The 6,000-nt window shown below is 33.9% G+C and overlaps 1 protein-coding gene across 4 annotated transcripts in view; it reads right to left on the reverse strand.

Moving 5' to 3' along the window:
• The window catches only part of dennd4a (DENN/MADD domain containing 4A), a 30,869-nt gene extending 27,672 nt beyond the window's left edge, over positions 1-3,197 (reverse strand). For all 4 annotated transcript variants that reach the window (XM_038268859.1, XM_038268858.1, XM_038268857.1 and 1 more), the window contains exon 1: positions 2,960-3,197. The gene's annotated coding sequence lies outside the window, so the exon portion shown is untranslated. The remainder of the gene's footprint in view (positions 1-2,959) is intronic.
• Between the last annotated feature and the right edge of the window lie 2,803 nt (positions 3,198-6,000).

Here is a 6,000-nt window from a genome sequence, read left to right on the forward strand (position 1 = left end):
TTACTTTCTTTTATTTTTTCAGTGGCACCAATCCTATTCTGTAGATACAGGTCAGCGTCTCACAGATTTCTTTAAAAAATAGGCTGATAAGCAAAATTTATTATTTTTTTTACAATTGGACTTCTATAAAAGAATGCAGACGCAAAAAGCCAAAGAATTTCAGAATAAATTAATAGGCAGACAATTACACAAAGACAGTTAACTATCACTTTTAACACTGCACTGAATATTTTTGGAAAAATAATTTATGTAAATAAAAGAAACACCTTATTCTATTTAACAAGAAGACTCACCAAAGAGTTTGAAGCCTACCTTGCTAAGATGTTATCAAATACTTATATGCTATCATTCGCTCAATAAATGATGTATCTGATAAGTCCTTATCAGATTATGAGTCTCATAAAACAAATGAGCACTGCTCCTGATCCGTATATTGGTTCTGCCATCAAGAGCAGTAAAAGTGCTTCTGTTTTTAATTGTTTTCCTAATATGGCACATTCAGCATTTCATTTGCATATGGCCAATTTTCCTGTTTTTTTATTGCATTATTATCTCTTTATTTAGAAAACTCAATATTAGAACATTACAATATATAAAATACATTGCACAGACCTTGCATAATTACTACAAAAGCTTTAAAAGGCGCCTCAGGATATAGCAAGACATGATTATTTTAATCTGAGTTTAGAATCAACCTCATATTATTAATGTCTATTCAGCCGAGTCCTCTCTTTTTTGGTGTGACATAACACTTAATCCACTTTGCAAATACCTGCTCTCAGTGATTAGAGCATAAAATGCTCTGAGTGACTGGATGCAGATACACATCTGATAACACAGCAGATGTGTCGGATAATACTTGAAAAGTTCTGGATTAAATAAAGATGTAATCTTTGCTCTTAACTCTCGCTATTGCGTCTATTCCTCCCCCTCAACAGGAAGCAGAAGACTAAATTTATAACTAATCCTCACCATGGCAACGATATTAAAACTAAGCAGAGAAAGGCATGAAGAACATTTGTTTCTGGGCTGCTGCAAACACAATCACGAGTCTGGTAACTGTGTAATTATCATTATCACAGATGTTTTTACTTTTATGAAGTTTGAAACATTACAGCATGAGAGCCATTTATATATTCTGCAAAGATTTTAAATAGCTGGATATTATCCATAATAATGTTACATTGTATCATAGAATACAAAAAAAATGTATTACGTCGTATCAGTCAACAGCATTTTGATTTATCATTGTTACTATAGCATAGTCAGTGAACTAGCTACACATTATCTCAATACAGGATATCACATGATCTTTAAATGATGTAGTTGGTGCATTATTTTTAAGCCTGAAAAATGAAACAAATTCATTTTAATGGTGAAATTCTCCAAACAAGAGGTTTGTTATTTTTGTAAAATAAAAGACTAAAAACTAGAGAACACTGTATTGAAGTGAACAGATTAACATGAGAACATTTGAGGAAACATCACAGCAATTCTATTTGCTTCAAACAAATCAGGTGAGAGGTGTAGAGACACGATTGCCAAATATTATGCCATCATAAACATAGAAACAAAGATGCTGCAGAGGTGAATGATATAACAGTGGTTTAAGAACATTTACTGATTTTTAATGATACCAAAATCCCCCTAAAATGCAACATAAATGACGGATGGATGGATAATTGCTGTTTATTCCTTCCTCATTGAGGGCAGTCCTGTGTTGGTTCAGGGCTGGAGGTGAGTCACCCATGGACTCCTCAGGAGCTGCAATCTTTTCCTTCACCACATTTTCTTCATATTCACACTACAAATAAGGACACGGCGGATATCCTCTCTTCTCCAACTTCCCCTTCCAACATCCACTGTGTACATGAGTCATCAGTAACTGTTAGCTAAGCAGTAATTTGTAAAGCTGTTCTGCCAAACTGGTTGCATTGACAACAACTATGGACTACTTGTGTAATTTGGCATTTTTGTCTTTTAAAAAATCAACTGAAACTCCATAAAGTAACAATCAGACATACTGTAAGCAATTCTTAACTCTTGAGCATTTTTTAAATTCTAATTTTACACGTAAAACTCATAAGGAAATTTTTTTTTCTATACCATACAACAAAATATGCTATAAATAATGCTAATAAATATACTTTAACCCTTCAGAAACAGAATCTGTGCTTTAAGTCATGTTGTTGTAACTGTGACCCAGTAGGCTGCTGGACAGCCAGGCTGGGCAGGGATTAGAGAGCTGACCTAACAACACAGGAGGGCAGGAACGATGGGCAGAGGGAAGCTGCACAACATGCAGGGTGTTTAACTCTGCATCTGTTCCTTCTTAACCATAAAAACAACCTTCACCCTCATCGTCCATTTGCATGGCTCATGCATGACAGAGGGAGAGACCCCCTCGCTCCTAAATGAAGAGACCACACACGCCCAAAATAAACAGAGCAGAAAGATGAGAGCATACAGGCTATTCAGAGGGGGTGCTTAGGATAGAGAAACCCCGCATCTAACAGCCTCGCAGAAACAGCCTGCAAAGCGTGAAAGCGTGCAGCATGATGTGGGATGTGCGTGTGTAATAATAATATGCATTGCATGCATAATTCAATTTAAATATAAAATAGGCCTAAGCGTTTTAATCCTTTGTTCACTACAGAAAAATGAGCCGCTCCTCAGCATCAGCACAGGATGCAGAGGAAAACGCCTCTAAATAACGGAGCCGATGGACGCACGAGAAATCAACATACAAACGTCCCCTTATTCTGGTACATTACACAAATAATTCACCCAAACAGCAACATAATCCGAATTATTAATCCAGTTTAAACGTCTAGAAATGGATCGCGTTCATTTCTGTGATTTTAGCTCCTTCGTTTAGAAATGAATAAACACATTGATGCAATAGAGTTAAAGGTTAGATATGATTGCTTCCCCCCCTCGTTTAAAAAAATATACTCACATCACGAAGACAGAAGGATGATCTGGTGAATCTGGTGCGCCTCCGGGTCTCCTTGACTATCACAGCCGTTTTCCTCACAGCTTTCCTCGTTTATTTATTTTTAAATGTTCTTCTTCTATTACTCTTTTAAATAAATCAATTTGTTTAAAAACATCCTTTAGCGACTGAGCATCTAATCCAAGAGTCGGTGTTGATCAGAGGAGCGCTTTATCCAGACCTGCTCTGCCCACGTGACCGATTACAACCCGTCTCTGACGTCACTGATGACGCCGCTGACAGAAAATCAGCGTTGGAGAAACAGTTTCTTCATACTTTATTCTGGAAAACTAGACAAGTTTGTACAGCAAGCTGTCATTTCAAAAAAAGTTACAGCGCGAGAAATTGTAAAAAAAACAAACAAAAAAAAAAACGAGTTTTTTTCTCCAAGAAATATTATTTCATATAAAACATTTCATAACATGATTTGGCCCTAGAAAGACGAGAAATGCAGGCATGTAATGACCAACCTCTACAGAGATAATAATGGAAAGAAGCTAACTTGTCATGCACACTTCAACCCACTTTACTTTATTCTATTCTATTCTATTCTATTCTATTCTATTCTATTCTATTCTATTCTATGCTTCTTTTTTCATTTGCTTTCCAAAGATTAGATTTTTCTTTAGAACTAAAACCGGCTGAATTTCAGTGCAGGGATGGATGATGATGCAGGGCCCCTTGACACGCTTTGATCACTGGGTCCACTCAGGGGCGGAGCTAGATGGGGGGCCAGGGGTGGCCATGGCCATCCTTAGCCAATCATTGGCCACCCTGCCATTGCCCAAAGATGATAAGTACAGAATTCATGCTCTTTTCAGAGCTAGATTTTGTGTTATATGGGGTAAAAAGAAAAATATGTGTCTCTGCAAGTCATCTAGGAGTCTTTAGTGAAATCAAAAACAATAATAATAATAACAATTTTAATAAAAAACTTATCAAATAAATATCAATTTTATGTAGAGTGTTCATGTTGATACAAGTAGGTAAGTAATGACAATGGAAAAGATTTACGCCCCAGAACTCAAAACTGAGTTTTATCTAGACATTACAGATGTTTAAATATATGCGTCTATTTGTTAGCAAAGGCTGTAGGAAAGTATAGTTAGTCTTTATTTAGAAAATATGGATGTTTTGCTCATTAATTTTCCTGTTGGTGTAGATTGACCGTGTGGTTCTGGTGCCTATCCGCTTTCGGCCACCCTCAGTGTACATTGGTTATTGCCTGGCCACCCTTATATATATCTTTGGGTCCACTTCTGGTCAACACTAAACTACCCAGCATGGTTTCTTTCTAAGATACATCCTTGCTAATTTCTGTGGTTGCAACTTCTTTTAAAGTTAGCCATTAACAAATGTTTTTATGGTTCTTATCCAGGGCGGATCTAGAATGGGGCAAAAGAGACACCATAACCCCTGTGAAATCTAATTAGCTCCCTATACCCTTTAAATAGAAGACTCCTATATGCCAATAGAAACAAACTATATCCCATAAAACATAAAAGTGTGAATATTCTTTAATAGTAGTTTATTGTTGTGAATAATTAATTGCTGTATTTTCACTGTCATTTTTTGTTAACATTTTGTCTTTTTTTTTAAACAGCAACTTGTGTTATGTTTAAGTAAAAATCTATCTGACAGCTTGGTGACTATTAAAATATATAACTTAAATTTCAAGTATTTGTGATTTATTCCATTATAGACCATGATGTGTTCTGCTTATATACTGTCCTTTTTTGTATTTAGAGTTCACTTAACCTGAATATAGATGAACTATATTTGATTTTTAGTTGTATGTTGTTTTCTTAAGAAAACATGCTTTTTATTCATGTAGTGTGCCATTAAGAAATAAAAACAGTTTCTGTCACAAATATTCAATAATTTTCTTTGCCAATAAATAATACACAGAAAAAAACTTTGTCAAACTAATAATTATGCAAACAACACAACATCAATGATGCACCAAAACTACAACAGTTCTAATTAAGTTACTTAAAGGTTATATTACACACATAATAAAACATAGTATAGTAAGTTCAGATTGATAACATAATAATCATAAATTTAAAATGATTTCTTAAAAGTCTAATGAACTTTGCTGTAATTCAAAGTTGGAATGGCTGCTATTCTTTGTATCCAGTTAAATATTATGGTTTTAAAAAAAATAAAATAAATATTAAAAATAATAATAATAAAATAATAATAATAATAAAAATAATATATATATATATATATATATATATATATATATATATATATATATATATATATATATATATATATATATATATATATATATATATATATATATATATATAATATATATATATATATAGCAACTTGACATACTGCATGTCATATGTCTGTACTATACAAGTGCAGGCCATTTACTATTTTTCCATATGTCTGAAAAATGTTTTACTGTTTTAGTCTCCCAGTAGTGGACATTTTTCCCGCTAATATGCTTTTACATTTTGAAATGTATAGAATTAAACCCCAGTCCGTGACTTCCTGTCTAAATATAAGATGTTATTATTCTGCCCTTCTTTCTTAAGCTTTTGACTCATATTTCTCTATTATTCACTGATATGCACTCTGACTGGAAAGTTCTTCCTCTAATTGCATTGATAGATTGTAACCCTTTTAATTACATAGCACTGGGGTGGAAAGTAACTAACTACATTTACGCCCACACAAACATGCTAAATAACATTTTGAGAACAGATGTAAATAATATTAGTCTTATCTGCTGCTTTTGATTAGAATTAATTTGGCTGAAGCTAAAAGCAGTTGATTAGGCTTTACTTTAGTGTGTTATCTTTAACTATTTAACATGAGGGATGGGATGAAGATCAGAATCACCAGATTCTGAGGGGGAGGGAAATCAAAGAAGCTTTATGCATATGTAGAATGATCCAGAGGGATTGATATGAGAGAGAAGGATGCTGACATGGGAGAAATGAATCACTCCTAGCCAATCAATGTAAAAATAGAATTTCTCATCT

Source organism: Cyprinodon tularosa, unplaced genomic scaffold (assembly GCF_016077235.1).
Source record: "Cyprinodon tularosa strain WSP-4 unplaced genomic scaffold, ASM1607723v1 ctg71, whole genome shotgun sequence".
NCBI lineage: Eukaryota > Metazoa > Chordata > Actinopteri > Cyprinodontiformes > Cyprinodontidae > Cyprinodon > Cyprinodon tularosa.